Source organism: Saccopteryx bilineata, chromosome X, assembly GCF_036850765.1.
Source record: "Saccopteryx bilineata isolate mSacBil1 chromosome X, mSacBil1_pri_phased_curated, whole genome shotgun sequence".
In the NCBI taxonomy this organism is placed as follows: domain Eukaryota; kingdom Metazoa; phylum Chordata; class Mammalia; order Chiroptera; family Emballonuridae; genus Saccopteryx; species Saccopteryx bilineata.
In genome coordinates, this window is record NC_089502.1 from 38,296,064 (window position 1) to 38,314,452 (window position 18,389).

The 18,389-nt window shown below is 37.5% G+C and overlaps 1 protein-coding gene and 1 non-coding gene across 2 annotated transcripts in view; both read left to right on the top strand.

Moving 5' to 3' along the window:
* The window catches only part of TRPC5 (transient receptor potential cation channel subfamily C member 5), a 356,447-nt gene that overhangs the window by 71,409 nt on the left and 266,649 nt on the right, over positions 1-18,389 (top strand). The window lies entirely within an intron of this gene.
* Positions 3,539-3,751, top strand: LOC136317917 (small nucleolar RNA U3). Its single transcript, XR_010727918.1, has one exon. It is a non-coding gene; the product is annotated as a small nucleolar RNA U3 (small nucleolar RNA).

The window sequence follows — 18,389 nt, forward strand, 5'->3', positions numbered from 1 at the left end:
GATTTTTTTAAAGTAACACTTAGTGTGGTGGTTTTGCTAAATACAAGTTATATTCCTTTTTGATAATTTGTTAGAAAAGTGGGATCCCAAAGGCCTCAGGTTTATATGTGCACGTATTAGCTGTCATTAAACTGGAAGACTTACAAAAGAGCTGGGTACTGATAGCTCTCCAGTTGATGTACTACTGGGTAATAAGGATTTATTTCTATGATATATCATCTTTCTGGGTCATCTCTATATTCTGTATCTCCTACCAAAAGGGAAACACCTCATAACCCTGGGTACTATAACTAAAACTAGTTAGACTGAGCATCTGTTAGATGTAGAATACAAGAAGGTTCTGTATATTAGGGCCTCTTATTTTGAGAACCTCCTTAATTAATGGCCATCTGGTTCCCCATAAAAGACTGTAATTAGGAAAGGAGTGTATGAACAGATACATTAGTACAAACCTTGCCTGACTTCCTTTCCCTGTAAGATATTCAGTATGCAGGTTAATACCATGGTCACCTTGGTTTATTTTTACTTTAGGAAAAAAAAATTGGTTCAAGAGGTTGTAGTAATATAAATCACCAATTAAATTAAGTGGCAAACACAGGACTTGCTAACATCTGAATGCTTTTTACCAAATGTGATTTGGCACAGATCTGCTGTTTTCATGGTCTCTGGTTTTTTCCAGTTGATTTTAGGCTTTTCATGACAGTAATAAAGGCTCTGTGCAGCTTCAGGATAGAAAAAACACTGAACAAAACCCTTAGATTTTTTGCTTTCCTTTTTTTTTTTTTTTTTTTTGAGAGAGAGAGAGGGAAGGATAAACAGGGACAGACAAGGAGGGAGAAAGATGAGAAGCATGGCACCTTAGTTCTTCGTTGATTGCTTTCTCATATCTGCCTTGACTGGGGGGCTCCAACCTTGCTCAAGGCAGCGATGTTGGACCCAAGCCAGCAACCTTGGAATCTAAGAAAGAGACCTTTGGGCTTAAGCCAGTGAGCATGGGGTCATGTCTATGATCCCATGCTCAAGTCAGCTACCCTGTGCTCAAGCTTGTGAGCCTGTGCTCAAGCCAGCAACTTCAGGGTTTGAAACCTGAGTCCTCAGCTTCCCAGGGCAAAATTCTATTCAATGTGCAACTACCTGACCAACCAAGACCCTTAGCTTTGACAGTAGCATCTGCATGTTTTTTTTTATTATAATCTTAAGTGAAAAACTCCTACCACAATTATTCTTTAAGATAATAATCAAAGGAGTGTTCTTTATAAACGCTTGCAAAGAGTATTTACCAAGTTAGAAATCATCTCTGTTCCAGCATTCACACCAAGGATCATGATCAAACCAGTAATTTTTTTAAATACATGCAAAAATATAAATAAAAATAAAAGGGACTCCAACCTGACCCTTGCTATTTACATTATCTCTTCCATCTGTAGGACCTATAGGTGAAAGCAAACAGTGCTGGGAATTAGTTATATGGTGTCCATGAGATCAGAAACTGGGGTTTTAGGAGAGAGTTACAAATCACTAATATGCTTAAATTATGGCCACCAGCCATGGCTTTGATATACTTGTCTGAAAGAGGTGAAATAATAAGGTTATAATTTTGAACAGTGAAATGCAACATGAAACACATTGTCAACTACCTCCTGAATTTACAACTTAAATATTACTGTAAAATGTGACCCATCACCCAGTTTAAGAATAAGATAGGGATGTCTACTTTTGCCACTCGTATTCAACATAGTACTAGAAGTCTTAGCCACAGCAAACAGACAAGGAAAAGAAATAAAAGGCATCCTAATTTAAAAAGGAATAGTAAAACTGTCATTATTTGCAGTTGACATGATACTGTGTATAGAGGATCCTAAAGATTTCACCAAAAACTACTAAAACTTATAGATAAATTTAGTAAAGGAGCAGTATAATATAAATACTCAGAAAGTGGTTGTATTTTTATACACCAATAATGAACCATAAGAAAGGGAATCTAAGAAAACAATTTCATTTACAACTACATTTAAAAAAAAACAACTAAGAATAAATTTAAGCAAACTTGTACTAGGAAAATTATGAGACACTGAATAAAGAAACTGAAAAAGATACAACTAAATGGAAGTATATACCATGCTTATGAGCAGGAAGAATTAACATCATTAAAATTTGCATACTATCCAAAGCAATCTATAAATTCAACATAATTCCTATCAAAATACCAATGTCATATTTCACATAACTAAAACAGATAATCCAAAAATTTATATAAAACAACAAAAGACCCCAAATAGCCACATCAATTTTGAGAAAGAAGAACAAAGTCAGAGGAATCAGGCTCTTAGCATCAAAGTGATAGTAAACAAAACAGTGTGGTACTGGCATAAAAACAGATGCACATATCAATGGCACATAATACAAAGCCTAGAAATAAACCCATACTACATGGTCAATTAATATTTGACAAAGAAGGTGAGAACATACAATAAAATAAAGACAGTCTATTCAATAAATGGTGCTGGGAAAATTGGACATATACATGCCAAAAAATAAATAAGATGATACCAACTTCTTACACCATATGCAAGAGTAAACTCAAAATGGATTATAAACAAATGTAAGAATCAAAACCATAAAATGTCTGGAAGAAAATATAAGCAGTAAAATCTCGAGCATTTCTCTTAGCAATATTTTTTTCTGAAATATCTCCTCAGGCAAGGGAAACAAAGGAAAATAAAAACTAATGGGACTACATCAAACTAAAAAAGCTTTTGCACAACAAATGAAAGCATCAACAAAATGAAAAGACAACTTATTCAGTTGGAGAATATATTCACCAATGATATATCTAATAAAGGGTTAATATTCAAAATTTATTTAAAAATTCAGGTACCCAAACACCAAGAAAAAAGGCAATCCAATTAAAAAAAAATGGGCAAAGGGCCTGAATAGACACTGCTCAAAAGAAGACATACAGATGGCAAATAGATACATGAAAAAATGCCGACATCACTGATTTCTAGAGAAACACAAATTAAAACCACAATGAAATATTACCCTACACCAGGGGTCCCCAAACTTTTTACACAGAGGGCCAGTTCACTGTCCCTCAGACTGTTGGAGGGCCAGACTATAAAAAAAAACTACGAACAAATCCCTATGCACACTGCAAATATCTTATTTTAAAGTAAAAAAAGGGGGGGATAAATACAATATTTAAAATAAAGAATAAGTAAATTTAAATCAACAAACTGACCCGTATTTCAATAAGAACTATGCTCCTCTCACTGACCACTAATGAAAGAGGTGCCCCTTCCAGAAGTGAGGTGGGGGCCGGATAAATGGCCTCAGGGGCCCACATGTGGCCCGCGGGCCGTAGTTTGGGGAACCCTGCCCTACACCTTCCAGAATGGTTACTAACACCAAATCAATGAACAACAATCACTAGGGAGGATGTTGAGAAAAGGGAACTCTCACGCATTGTTGTTGGGAATGCAGATTGGTACAACCACTGTGGAAAGCAATATGGGGTTACCTCAAAAAATTAAAAATGAAGACTATACTTTCAGGGATCATTTCTATAGTTTGTTACTGGAAAAGTTTCTCTGATCGTGTAGAGTACTCGAAACCACGAGGAGGAGTTGCAGTGTTCTCTCCTGAGTGTAAAGCCGGCTTTTGGTGTTGCTTGTGCAGCTGCCTTTTGCCATTGATGATCATTCTGCTCTTCCTTTGGAAGAGTAAGAGGGAGAGAAGCAGTCTGAGTGGTAAAAAAAAAAAAAAAATTAAAAATGGAGGAACTGCCTTATTACCCAGGGATTCCACTTCTGAGAGTTTATTTAAAGAAAACCAAAACATTAATTTGAAAGAATATATGTACTCCTATGTTCATTATAGCAATAGTTACAATAGCTAATATATTGAAACAATCCAAGTGCCCATCAATGAATGAGTGAATAAAAAAAGTTGTAGTACATGGAATATTATTCAACCATAAAAGGTATGAAATATTATCATTTACAACAGCATGGTTGGGCTTAGAGAGAGTAGTATGCTAAGTGAAATAAATCAGTAAGAGAAATACAAATACCATATGACTTCACTTATATGTTGAATCTAAAGAACAAAATAAATTACTAAATAAAATAATTTACCAAATGAAATTTAAACAGATTCGTAGATACAAGGACCAAGTTGGTAATTGCTAGAGGGGAAGGGGTTTGGGGGACTGAATACAAGAGTTAAAGGGATTAAGAAGTACAAATTGGTAGTTTCAGAATAACTATGAATATAGTAAACTATAACATAAAAAATATACTCAACAGTATGTGATAATCATGTATGATGCCAGGTGGGTATTGGAAATATCAGGTGAAACACTTTGTGAAGTATATGAGTGTCTATTTCAGTGTCTGTACACCTGAAATCAATGCAAAAGAATGCTGAAAAAAAAATTCTGAGCCTGTGGAGAGGCAAAGGACCTATGATGCGAGATTTCAAAGCTTGAATATTGAATAACTCCCTCAAAGAGAGTAAGAATAGCCCAATTAAGTAGAAGAGAGAAGGAAGGACCAGCATGCTTACTGTCAGAGTCTGAGGTAGCTTTTCCTAGGCTACTGCATATATGCACCCTGCAATAAAACTCTAAATACTTAAAGTAATACAAGTGAGTCACTCTTATGAAAACCAAAGAGGCTAAGGAGAATATTAAATAAATGGTATTTAAATTAATACTTTTTACTTAAGAGTAAAAAGGGTGTTGAAATTAATTCATTACTGAATTATTATTACAATATTATTTACATATCAATAACTTAATCTTTCCTTTAAAATTCCATTTCTAAAATATATAATTATACTTTATATAAATTAATATATATTCTTTTAGCATTATAAAATTTCAGGGAAACAGAGAGTAAGTAGCATAAGTACTGTGTGTGACTTTCTGTAGGTTGTTTCACTCAAGATACATCTAAAGTGGGCTGATGAGAAAAGGAAGAATAGAGCTCAATTATATTTTAATAAAGTTAATTGACACATACAAAAAAAGTCACCCTTCACCTGTAACATAGTTAAGAACTAGAAACAAATAAAGAGGGTATCTAAGCACCATATCCATGCATTTTAAATGTGCATACCTCAAAGTGAGCAATAGGACTTGAATCAGAATCTATACACTTGTATTTTACATATAATTCTAAGCAAGTTTGGATATTTTATTTCTAATTCTACCAAAGATTAGCAATATCTTGTCAAATGCTAGACAGTGGATGTTAACAGGAAGATAAGAAAACACTTACAGCAAAGAGAGAGAAAAAATAAAAGTAGGAAAAAGCTGACAAAATAACTCTCTGCAGTCTGGGAACATTTAGTGTTGGAACAAACATTCTTATTGGCTATAATAGGCCCTGAGGGCATCTTTGAATATAACACACTGAGAAGTTGAAAATCATCTCATGGACCCTGAGTCATCGAGAAAAGGTGGAATTATTTTCAACATATTATGCTTAATGCGTCAAAAAAGTGTGCAATACATGTTGGAAAATATTATAGCCAAAGGATTTAATTAAAATTCATGAAGCATTATTTACAATAGCCAAGATTTGAAAGTGGTACAAGTGCCCATTAGTAGATGAGTGGATAAAAAAGCTGTAGTACATTTACACAATGGAATTCTACTTGGTTGTAAAAAAGAAGAAAGTCTCACCACTCGTGACAGTATGGACGGTCCTGGAGAGTAGTATGCTAAGTGAAATAAGCCAGTCAGAAACACAAATACCATATGATCTTACATATACGTGGAATCTAGTAAACAAATTAAACTAACAAACAAAACAGAAACAGACTCATTGATATAGAGAATAGACTTACAGCTGTCAGAGGGGAAGTGGATTGGAGAGCTGGTTAAAAAAGGTGAAGGGATTAAATGAAAAAAAAAAAAAACCTCATAGACACAGGCATCAGTATGGTAATGACCAGAAGGAAAGAGGTGTGGAGGAAGTAGAATAGGGTAAGGGAGGGGGGGTAAATGGTGATAGAAAAAGACTGCGTGATGAACACAAATTCAATATACAGATGATGTATTATAGAATTGTACACCTGAAACTTATATAATTTTATTAACCAATGTCACCCTTATAAATTCAATAAAACACACACACACAAGACTATATTTTCAGGGATCATTTCTATAGTTTGTTGAAAAACACACACACAATAAAATTCATGGAAATACAGAAGAAAATTTGAACTCCAGAAAACTCTGCTATCCAGAAATATTTCTTTCTCAAGGACTCCATATGTTGCTGTAGTTTCACTTTACATAATTCTGACCTCTTCTTTTACAACCTTGGTCACTTTTTGGTGGAAGAGATGATGATTTTATATTTGATACCCCTTTTTGCTGTAGAAAAATGTATGTGCCTCATTTTGCCAAGTCTTTCAACTCTTGGAAGGGGGGAGAAAATTTTATTTAATTGCATATTTTGTATGCTTCAAAGGGGTCATAAAGTACTCTAATTCATACATTAGCAGTGGATATCCAACCAACAAGCTAGTGCAAATATAGATCCCCCTTACAAAATAGAAGAAAATTAGCCACAATTCATTCCTGCAGTAGAATGTTGCTCTAATTAGATTAAGCTATTAGTGTGATTTCTCATATGTATACTCAGCACTTAGTTTCTATTTCACCTGCAGCAACTGCAATTTTAACTATTTCTCTGAAAAGTCCATGACTTACATTTTCTGAAAAATGCCAAAGAAACAAAAGCTACCTATCTTTGTAAGATACACTTCAGAAATTTCAGGAAAAATAAGAATAATGGACCCAGAGTTGAGGGAAAGAAAATTGAGATGAAGAAGAATTTGTATTGTTTAGTTCTAGGAGCTACTGTAAGGGCTTTAAAAAGTACCTCTAAGTGAGGGCAATACTGCAGGAAAGATTTAGAGAGATAAAACATAAGGTCAAGAGGGTAAAAGAAAATGGACATGAATTTCCCAATAAGTAAAGTGGTGATATTTCAAAGGAAGTAGTTAGTGCAATTCAGAAAGAGCAAATCTGGTTAACTATAATTTGTTTTTGCCAACGTTGTGGGGCAGTGGTGAAAAGGGGGATTAGAGAAGCAGGAGAAGTGCCCTTGAATGAATCTGGGTCTTTAGTGTTAAAAAAATCCAGGCTAGGAAAGGCAGGTGAATTGCAAAATGTATTAAGTATGATAAAAAGTGATAAGACAAATCAACTAAACCTAGATACCAGAAGGATTACCTAGCACGGTGAGAATGTATTGATATTTCAGAGCTGTGCGTAGCACAGAAATATGTCCCTTAAAGAACAGAGAATGGTTAATGAAGACAGAAAGGACAAGAGAGAACAACCCAAGGAGAGACAAAATGCATCAGTGAACAACTTTTGTGGGACCATATTTTAAAGGATGACTGCAATCTGTTCACTATACTGAAATACTACTTTAATAATTGTCAGAATCTTTTCCCACCACCCACAAACATTCAAAAGTCTGTGGGAATACTCTAGGCCTAAGTCTAAGTAAGGAGTCAAATGTGGGGAAGACATATGAACACCAGGGTTCCTGTTAAGTTTCTCTATAGAGAGCTATCTGTTGTGGGCAGAAGTAATAGTCTTATTGAGCCAAGCCTTTCAGAATAAGCCCTGGATTCAACGGTCCAGTTAAAACTTTGTTGGTGAGAATGACATCAGCCAAATTTCAGGGTAGGTAGTTCCAACTCCCATTCTTCATCAGAAATTGACAGATCAACTTTCTCAGATCTCTAGAAAACAGTCAAAGACTTACAGAAACCAAGCAAATGCTGAATCAAGAAGAAAAGCAACTTCCACATAGTAGAAAAGTTTTGTGGCATTTTTCCTGCTCTTGTACCCCTCACACTAGCTTGGCAGTGGTCTTGAAGAAAGGTTGGCTCAGCAGTTGGCTCAGTGGTAGAGCATCAACCTAGAATGTGGAAGTCCTGGGTTCGATTCCCAGTCAGGGCATACAATAGAAGTGACCATCTGCTTCTCCACCCCTACCTCTACCCCTTCTCTCTCACTCACTTTCTCTTTCTCTCTTCCCCTCCAGCAGCCATGGCTCAAATGGTTTGAACAAGTTGGCCCCACATACTGAGTATGGAACCATGGCATGCCTTAGGTGCTAAAATATATCAGTTGCTGACCAACGGAGCAGCCATCCCAGATAAGGATAAGCAGAGCATCACGGGATAAGGGACTTGCCAGGTGTATCCTGGTCCAGGTGCATGCGGAAGTCTCTTTCTCTGCCTTCTTGTCTCTCACTTAATAATAATAATAATAAAGTAACCCCCATTCTTTGTGAGAGAGCCTGGTCCCTGGTTCTAGAAGAAGCAGAGTAAGACCTTACCTGAGAACTATTATGTTTATCTCTTCTAACTTGTCTGGTACTCCCAAGGCACTAGTATCTATTCCATCTAATTCAGAAATCACTCAGGGCAGAAAAATGGTAGACTTTGCTCAAAAACATTGTAAATGAAAACCCTGTACCCTCTTGAGACAGATAATACACTGTCTAAGTCTGAAAAAAAAAATATATCTTGGGAGAAAGGTTTTTGGGGAGGAAGCAGGTCATTCAAAATTACTCATGTATACTGGAGAAATTACAAATCAAGGGCAGAATGTGGTAATTGTTTCTTCCATCTTCCTAGTCTAGAAAAAAAAAAGCAAAAACTTCTGACTATTACACAGAAGACTAAATGCTTCCAGGGGAGTTTACCCTCCTGCTGCCCCACATATCTTAGTGTAGCATCTTCTCTTCACAGGAAATATAAACTGGAAACCCAATGTTATACACAATCACTGACATTAAGAAGCTTACAATCCAGCCAAAACTCTATGTATGCGCAGAAAAGCATGGACTATAGAGACTGGAAAGGGTCTTTAGTGATCATCTCATGGTTTTTGCACTCTTTCTTACAGCTTTTAGGGTTCCACAGAAAGGCTTCAAACCAATGTTAAGAAAACTTTTATAGGCTCTGGCTGGTTGGCTGACTGATAAAGCATCAGCCCTGCATATGTATGTCTGAAGTTTGATTCCTGGTCAGGGCACACAGGAGAAGCGCCCATCTGCTTCTCCACCTCTTTCTCTCTCTCTCTCTCTCTCTCTCTCTCTCTCTCTCTCTCTCTCTCTCTCTCTCTCCCTCCCTCCTGCAGCCAAGGCTCAATTAGGGCGAGTTAGACCTAGGCGCTGAGGATGGCTCCATGGCCTCTGCCTCGGGAACTAAAACAGCTCTGGTTGCAATGGAGCAAGGGCCCCAGATAAGCAGAGCACCGCCCCCTAGTGGGCTTGCTGGTGGATTCCAGTCCAGTCCAGGCACATGTGGGAGTCAGTCTCTGCCTTCCCCCTCTCACTAAAAAGAAAAAAGAAAAAAGAAGAAGAAGACTCTAGGTCCAGAGTCTTTTGCTTTATGAAACTTCCTTTTGGAAGTTTGTATTTTGTACATTGAAATTCTATAGATTTTGCTCATAAAAGTTCCATGACCAAAACAAAAATTGAAAACCATAGCTCTGGTGGAAATTCTACATTTTAAAGATGAGGAAATGGAGATTTAGAAGGGTCCAGAAATCTAAGGTTTGCTGGAAGTGTTTGTCAAAGTCATGAAGTATTGAAAAGAGGAGAATACATTTTCCCTGTGGTATCTCTACTGCTACCAAGTTCCAAATACGTGCTGGAGACAAATTGTGTGGGTGAGCATAATCACAGGGGCAGTGTGGGGGGTGCTTGGCAGACAGTGATTGCTTCTTAGGGGCCACTGTACTTAAACTGAACTATGGCCTGTAGGAACAATTTCAAGAGTTGGAAGGAAAGGTTTCTGGGCAGAGGTAAAGTCTGAGTAAAGGCACAGGGACACTGACTTATCCAGAATGCTCTTCTAGCCATTCTTTCTGATAATGTTGTCAGTTACCTATGTCTTCTGCTTACAAATTTTTTTACTTCTATTCTGACAAAATCTGTTTCTACTGACCTTTTCAGGACAGTATTAATACTGGAGGATGAAATTAGTTTTGGTATGAGCACTAATAAGCTACAGTTTTGACAACTGTCACGATTCACCAGTTTTTATTTTTATCTTCAATAACAAACTTGAAAATAAACCATCAAATCTTATATGCAATAATTTACAGTTTTTTTATTATGTATGGCTAGACTTTTATCTTAATATCTGGGTGTTCATTTCCTGCACATAATTATGTTGAATTGTCATGATCACAAAAATCATTCTTCCTGAAAGACTTTGTATCTCTATTACTATTTACAAGAAACAAAAGAAAGCAAGGGATTAATGTTCCCTTTGGTATAAATAGCATCAGGGAATACAATATTTATTTATTTATTGTATTTTTTTTTGAAGTGAGAAGCAGGGAGGCAGAGAGACAGACTCCTGCATGTACCTGACTGGAATCCACCCTGCAAGTCCACTAGAGGTGATGTTCTGCCCACCTGGGGTATTGCTCTGTTGCAACTGGAGACATTCTAGTGCCTGAGGAGGAAGCCATGGAGCCATCTTCTGTACTCAGGCCAACTTTGACCCAATGGAGCCGTGGCTGCGGGAAGGGAAGAGAGAGATAGAGAGAAAGGTGAAGAGGAAGGGTGGAAAAGCAGATGGGTGCTTCTCTTGTGTGCCTTGACTGAGAATAGAACCCGGGACTTCCGCACACCAGACCGATGCTCTACTACTGAGCCAAATGGCCAGGCCCAAGGGAAGACTATAATAAATTGTTGTTGGTTAAAAGGAAAAATGCTGGGAGTTGATACCATTGCTCGTTAATGATTATTAAGTTGCTTGACCTCTTATAGCACACCTATAGCATAACTATAGTATGAGCATTCATTACAACAGTTTCTCTCACTATAAAAAGCGAGTAATATAGGGGAGATGACTTACCAAAAGTCATACTACAAATAAATTATTGAGTCAAGATTACAACTTTGGTCTCTTAATTCTAAACAAAGTGTCTGACCAAATAATGGCACAGTGGATAGAGCATCAGCCTGGGATGCTGAAGACCCAGGTTACAAACCTTGTGGTTACTGGCTTAATCAAGGGGTCATTGGCTTGAGTGAAGCCCCCTGGTCAAGGCACATATGAGAAAACAATCAATGAACAACTAAGGTGCTGCAACTATAAACTGATGCTTCTCATCTCTCTCCCTTCCTGTCTATCCCTAACTCTCTCTCCCTTTCAGCCCCTCTCTAACTAAAAATAAAAAGAAAAAAGAAAGAAAAAAATTCTTAACAAAGCTTTCTTTTTCCAAAATCATCCTAATTTAAAATACTTTTTTTAAATAGTGTAATAAGACTGCTTAAAACCTTCCTCTATATTTTCTCTTGCTCTTCATGAAGCACCAATGTATAATTACAGGTATATTATTAGCCAAGGCTCTTTAATGAACCAGTAACAATAGAATAATAAGATATATAGATTGATATACATTCATCGATAGATAGAGAGATTGATTGATTGATGTCTTGGTATATTTATGCAGAAAGGGAAAAGACTAATGATTCCTTAAGTTCTACCTCCCCTGAAAAGGAGGGAATAGCTTCCCCTGTCCTTATTATGTCATATATGGTAAGTAGGGAAGAAGGGAGCATGAGAGGGAGGGGGAGAGAGAGAGAAAGAGATTGTAAGCAATTGGCTCACATGATTATGAAGGCTTAAAAGTCCCAAGATCTATGGGGTGAGTCAGCAAGCTGGAAACCCGGGAGAGTCAACACTATAGTTCCAGTCTAAGTGTAAAGGCTAGAGGATTAGGACAGCCAATGGTTAAGTTCTAGTCCAGAAGCTAGGCAGGCTTGAGACACAAGAATAACCAATATTTTAGTTCAAGCTTGAAGGCAGGGCAAAAATGATGTTCAGCTCAATCAGATGGGAAGGAGGAGATTCCTCTTACTCAGGGGAGAGTCAGCATTTTTGTTTTATTTAGGCCTTCAACTGATTGGATGAGGGCTACTCATATTAAGGAGGTCAATTTGCTTTACTCAGTCTACCAATTAAAATGTTAATATCATTCAAAAATACCCTTACAAATACACTCAGAATAATATTTGATTAAGTATCTTGACACCCATGGCCCAGTCATGACACATAAAATTAACAATCACAGCAAGGATAGGGGAAGCTCTTATCTCCTTGTTAGGGGAGATAACCTTCTGTGTTTCCACTCAGAAATGAAACAACCTCTCTAAGAAAGTAGGGTTCTGGCCCTGGCCGGTTGGCTCAGCGGTAGAGCGTCAACCTGGCATGCGGGGGACCTGAGTTTGATTCCTTGCCAGGGCACATAGGAGACGTGCCCATTTGCTTCTCCACCCCCACCCCTTCCTTCCTCTCTGTCTCTCTCTTCCCCTCCCACAGCCAAGGCTCCATTGGAGCAAAGATGGCCCGGGCGCTGGGGATGGCTCCTTGGCCTCTGCCCCAGGCGCTAGAGTGGCTCTGGTCGCGGCAGAGTGACGTCCCAGAGGGGCAGAGCATCGCCCCCTGGTGGGCAGAGCGTCGCCCCTGGGGAGCGTGCCGGGTGGATCCTGGTCGGGCACATGCGGGAGTCTGTCTGACTGTCTCTCCCAATTTCCAGCTTCAGAAAAATACAAAAAAAAAAAAAAGTAGGGTTCATTTCTAAAATGATCTGGAGTGAATGAAGCTTCCAAGACCAGAATTCTATAAATATAGAATTTGCGATTGAGAACACAATGATCCTAACTATACATAGAGGAAGGGTATAAATTACTTGTTGAAGTGTCCTCAGTCCCTTTTCAGACTTTCTTTTATTTGGACTGCTACCACCTGGCATTTCCCCCTCTGTTGGAGCTTAGACAGGGCTTGGAACATTCCAGGGTATGAGGGTATCAGGCAAAGGAGCTGTGAGCTATAGAGAAACATGGAACTATAGCTGTAGATAAAGATAAATTATAGCATCAAACTATAAGAACATGTCAAAAATAATCCAATTCCAGGGAGTTCATGGAAACTGCAGATGATAATAAAATAACAGATCACAACCAGGCAAATAATTAATAAAAGACTCTAGAAGCTAGAGAGCAAAGCAAGTCGAGAGTCCAAGGAAAGATTCAGGATAGTAGAGGCACAAAGATCCAGAGACAAAAAAGAACTTGTAAACCAACTTGCCTCTGAAAAGAATCCTCTTAGACATTTCTACAGGATTCTGGGGACCTATTTGTCAGGATCTGGCCAATCCAGAACCAACAGGGTTGCAGGTCATAGAAGCAGTGTTTTTCTTAGAAAGATCTGCCAAAGGCTCTGAGAAATCCACCAGAGACTGGATGATGGGAACAGATTTCATTGGCAGGTGAGGGAATTGCTAAAAGAAAGCCAAGAAAGAAGAAGACAGTAAAGAATTTTAAAGTAATTAAGTCTTGATTGCAACAAATTTTCCCCAATCCTCAAAGATTGGTTTAAGAGAGATTCACTATAGTATTAGAAGTGTTATACACAAATGCTAAATAATAAGGTAGAAAATGTTAGTCTTTCTGTCTGTAAAATCCATAGCAGTTGATCTTATGGCAATAAAATATTACTTCCTGTAAATACCACAGCAATTAACATATCTTTTTCTTTTTCCTGAACTTGAGCCAAGTTTGAAGGTCCTACTAACCTAGTTTCTTTATGTGTGGTTGCAATTTTGGAACTACCATAAACTTTTTTTTTCTTTCACAGTGATGCCTTTTTTAAACTTCAAACCACAATCCATGACAACTACACTACAAAGCAATATATGGATATTGGTTGCAATGTCCTATCTGGAATGATGAATGAGAGCACACATCTATTTATTCATTCAACACATGCATTGCATTTCTACTATATGCCAAGCATTTTTTCAGTACTAGAGATACAGAAGTTAGAAAATCACACAAAAATACTCTCTCTCATAAGGTTCATATTCTTGTGCATTCCTGAGGTGCTATTTAGAGGGACTTTTGACCTATCCTGGTTCACATGCAGAGTCTGTTTTCACTGTAAATAGAAGCTCTTTTCTCTCTGCCTGTACTTTAGTGGTTTAATGGAATATCTGACTCTTAGAGAAAAATACTCTTATTTTCTATCATATATGACAGAGGATTGGCATAAATGGAAACTTGAGTGTTTCAGAGCATCCGATTCTTACAGTATAAATACAGAATTTTCCTCCACTAAACCCTTGGATTCTTATCTACTTCAAAATGTACATCTAAGCTCTACTCATTAAGATCCTGGGCCTTTTGAAATGAGACACTTTAAGGCCATCATTCAGAATCTTTACTGAATATTACTGAATACCCACTAAGTGCCAGACACTTGGCTAGACATACTGATATAATTATTCTGTTTATTTCTCACAACAACCCTGTGGGAGATGCAAAATGTGTATTCTAAACTTTCTCAGACTTCGGGTTTCCCAGCAAGATATGTCAATACTTACCCAAAGATAATAAGATAATTAAATAGTCCATTTGGAATATAAAAATATTTATTTTGCTTCCATGACCCTTGTCCACTAGTGTCTTTTCAGGGAACAGTTTTTCCCCTATCGGTCTCACTATGTACATGAAGCTTAGCCACAAATACAGCACACACAATAGCTTAATCCTTCAGGTATATTCAATATCTTGACCATTCAGTACCTATTACTCCCTTTAGACTCCACATTTGCATGAGAACAAGAGAAAAGGACAGGGAGGTACTGGTGGTAGTGAAAGATTAATTCACTAGTATGTGACTGAGAGTTTGCATATCTAAACCTATTCATTTTGGGATTGGGAAATCAAAGATCGGGGCAGTTTCATATTAGAAATTAATGCAAGAACAGAAGAAACTGAAGCACAGTCTCAGATGTATTAATGGTAAAATTTTTGAATATTTTACTTTACCATTGCTTGGTGGGGAAAACTTTTAGTTTTAACATTGCCATAAGGAGTTCATTAGATAGAAGCGGTGGTGGGATTCAGCTGGTTCTCACAGGTTGTGCAGCACCGATATCTAGTTTTTTGTTCAGTTTGGTGAACTGGTTGTTAAAATGGCAATTGTAATCAGTGTTCTCTCTAAGGTGGATTTCTGGGAAGCCTGTGATTTCCTGATGTGGAAATCACAAATTGACATTCCCTACCCTTTTTTAACATTAGTCTGCACAACTGCATATTCTAAGTGCCTATAGTAATGTTCATTCCGTCTATTGGTGAAAAAAAAATTGCAAATGAGGCTGCCAATCAAAAAGCAATATGGAGCCTGACCAGGTGGTGGCGCAGTGAATAGAGCATTGGACTGGGATGCGGAAGATCCAGGTTCAAGACCCCGAAGTCGCCAGCTTGAGCACGGGCTCATCTAGTTTGAACAAGGCTCGCCAGCTTGAACCCAAGGTCGCTGGCTCGAGCAAGGAGTCACTCGGTCTGCTGTAGCCCCCCAGTTAAGGCACATATGAAAAATCAATCAATGAACAACTAAGGAGCCTCAACGAAGAATTGATATTTCTTATCTCTTTCCATTCCTGTCTGTCTGTCCCTATCTGTCCCTCTCTCTGACTCTCTTTGTCTCTGCCACACACACAAAAAAACCAATATGGAAATATCTTAAATAACAGTGGTATTGTTTTGTCTTGTATTATTTAATATTTTTTCATTAATATTTTAAAACTCTTATAATCTAGTTTTGTGTACCTCTTTTATTATTCCTACTTAAGTATTAAATGTATGAAATAATAAACAACCTTTTGGTATATAGTTTTGTTTGTTTGTTTGTTTTACTTAATATTTTTATTTATGGTTTTAATTTGTGTTTACATAGATTCAAGTGTCCCACCGAATATATCTTCCCCCACTCTCTTATTCCCCTCACCTCCCCATCTCCCCTCCCCCCAATGGTCCCCCCCCCTTCCCTCCAGGATTTGCTGTCCTGTTCTCTATAATGCTGTGTTATGTATATATAATGTCATTAATCTCTTTCCCTTCTCTGATCCCATCTTCTCTTCCACTTTCCCTCTGACCGCTTTCCCTCTGGTTTCTTTGATCCCACCTCTGCCTCTGTTCCGTTGCTCAGTTCACATTGTTCATTGGATGGGCCTGGAAACTATCATGCTAAGTGAAATAAGCCAGGCAGAGAAAGAAAAATATCATATGACCTCACTCATTTGGTATATAGTTTTTTATACTTAAAATAATCATTAGGGTGGAAAACCGGTTGTTTTTTGAATTCCACCACTGGATGGTAGCACCTATACTTATCATTTGGAAGCTTTTCTTTATTTTTGTTTGTTTGTTTGTTTTTGTTTTTTACCTAACTACTGTATTTGCTGTAGGGTTTGGCACAATAGACATTATTTAATATTGCTAATCCAAAGGTTTCATGTAACATCAAATCAGTTCTCAATTATGTATAAGAATGGGACAGACAGGAAAACAAGAGAAAAGGATAGTGACAAATGATTCCTCATGGCCCAGGAGAATTAATGGTTTGTTTCTGCCACAACTCTTAGCAGAGCTTTCCTTTAAATCTTCAAATAATAAGGAATTTATTTTCTGCCAGTCTCTTCTATCATCATGATCCTGTAGTACAGGGGCAATAAGGACATTAAAGACCCCAAAGGCCAGAATTGAATCAAAATCATCAGGCAACTAGATAAACATCCCCAGAACAATTGAGAATTGACTGCTGTTGTGAATGGGAAAACTTAAATGCAGTCATTTTTTATTGATTATTTTGCAGTAAATTATCCCCAATGTCTAACCCCCTAAAATATGAACAATTAAAAGAAAATATTTTCAATATATAATGTAACCTGATTTGACAGGGATGTAAATTAGGTCCCAACCCAAATCCAAAGGTAAGAAACATAAGAGGCAGCTGAATCTTTAAGTTCAGTCATTGACAAAGTAAAACACGAATTGCCAGTCAGGCCGCAAAGATTCCATTTTTATTTTCTTCTGCCTCTGCAAAAATAATACTTGCTCATCTCACCACATTGATAATGTACTGTCAGCACTAAACAAATGGTATGTTAGCATTCTTAAAATTTGGACCCAAAAACATTACTCAGGTAATGTTCTTTTAAGACCCTAGGGTTTTTATTATTTTCTGTGTTCCTCATTATGTCTTTTGTGTGGAGGGTGGGGGGTGAACGGAAAATTTTGAAGCATAAAGGTTATTTCCACCCAGAGCTGTCAAGACCCCTGGTTCTCAGTAGTCCAGGGCTTCTGATTATCTGCCCTTTAAAAGACTGTTCTCAGATAATTCCATCACTTTACTTTGTCCTGAATGAGAAATAGCACCACACCTTTGCCCAAGATCTTCATCTCTTAAACAATTGATTTAAATATACATATTTATACACACATACACATACATCTGGAAAATGAGAAATTCAGTACAATTCATGATTTAACAACCAGTACATTCATTGAGTGTTGGATATAAATGATAGGATGAATTTAGAGTTATATACATAGTACATTTACTTTTCTAAAAATCAAAGACTAGAAGTGTTTTAGGCTGTAAATTGTTTCAGAATAGAGGTAGGCATGGGAAAAGTAAGAAATTTAGCTTAGATGACAGATCTTAATCTCACCAAATTTCAAATGCTCCATCTACCAGCCCTTCCAAAAGCTGACAAATTCTACAGAGAAGAAGCATGAGGTGGCTGCAATGACCACTCCTAGAAGGCTTCCACTCTCTAGGTCTTTATTTCCTCATTTGTAAAATAGGAGGATTATATTATATTATCTTTAACACATATTCCATTACTGATATTCCCTTATTTCAGAGTCCCCTCCACAGGTCCTGTGGCCACTTCTTAAATAGGCCTTCTCAGATGCTGAAAGAAGTGGCTCCTACTGTAAACCCAAAGTTTCTGCTCATAATTTTATTCTCACTGAAACAATGGAAGACCTTGTTTGAGTTCCTGTGGTAGGTGAAATTCTAAGAAAAACTCCCCAGATTCCCAGTCACTGGAGTATACACACCTCCTCACAGTTATTCAATAAAACACAAATATAGGTACTCTTATGAAGGTATTTGCAGATGTAATGAAGGTCCCAAATCAGTTAACCTTAAGATAGGATGATTACTCAGTGGGACTAACCTAATTTCATGAGCCCTATAAAAGCAGGGAGTTTTTCTCCAGCTAGTGAGAGAGAAAGTTAGAGAGATATGGTTTGGATGAAAGTAAACATTCATCCAGAAACTGTTGGGGACCACATGCCAAGGAACTGGTAGCAAGCAAATTCTTCTAACAACTTGAATGAAAACAGAAGAGGCCCTGAATGCAGCTGAGAAATGCAGCTCTAGCCAAACACCTTGATTTCAGAGCAGTGAGACCTTGAGCAGGAAACCCAGGCATGCTGTGCCCAGACTCTGACCCAAAGAAACTGTGAGATAAT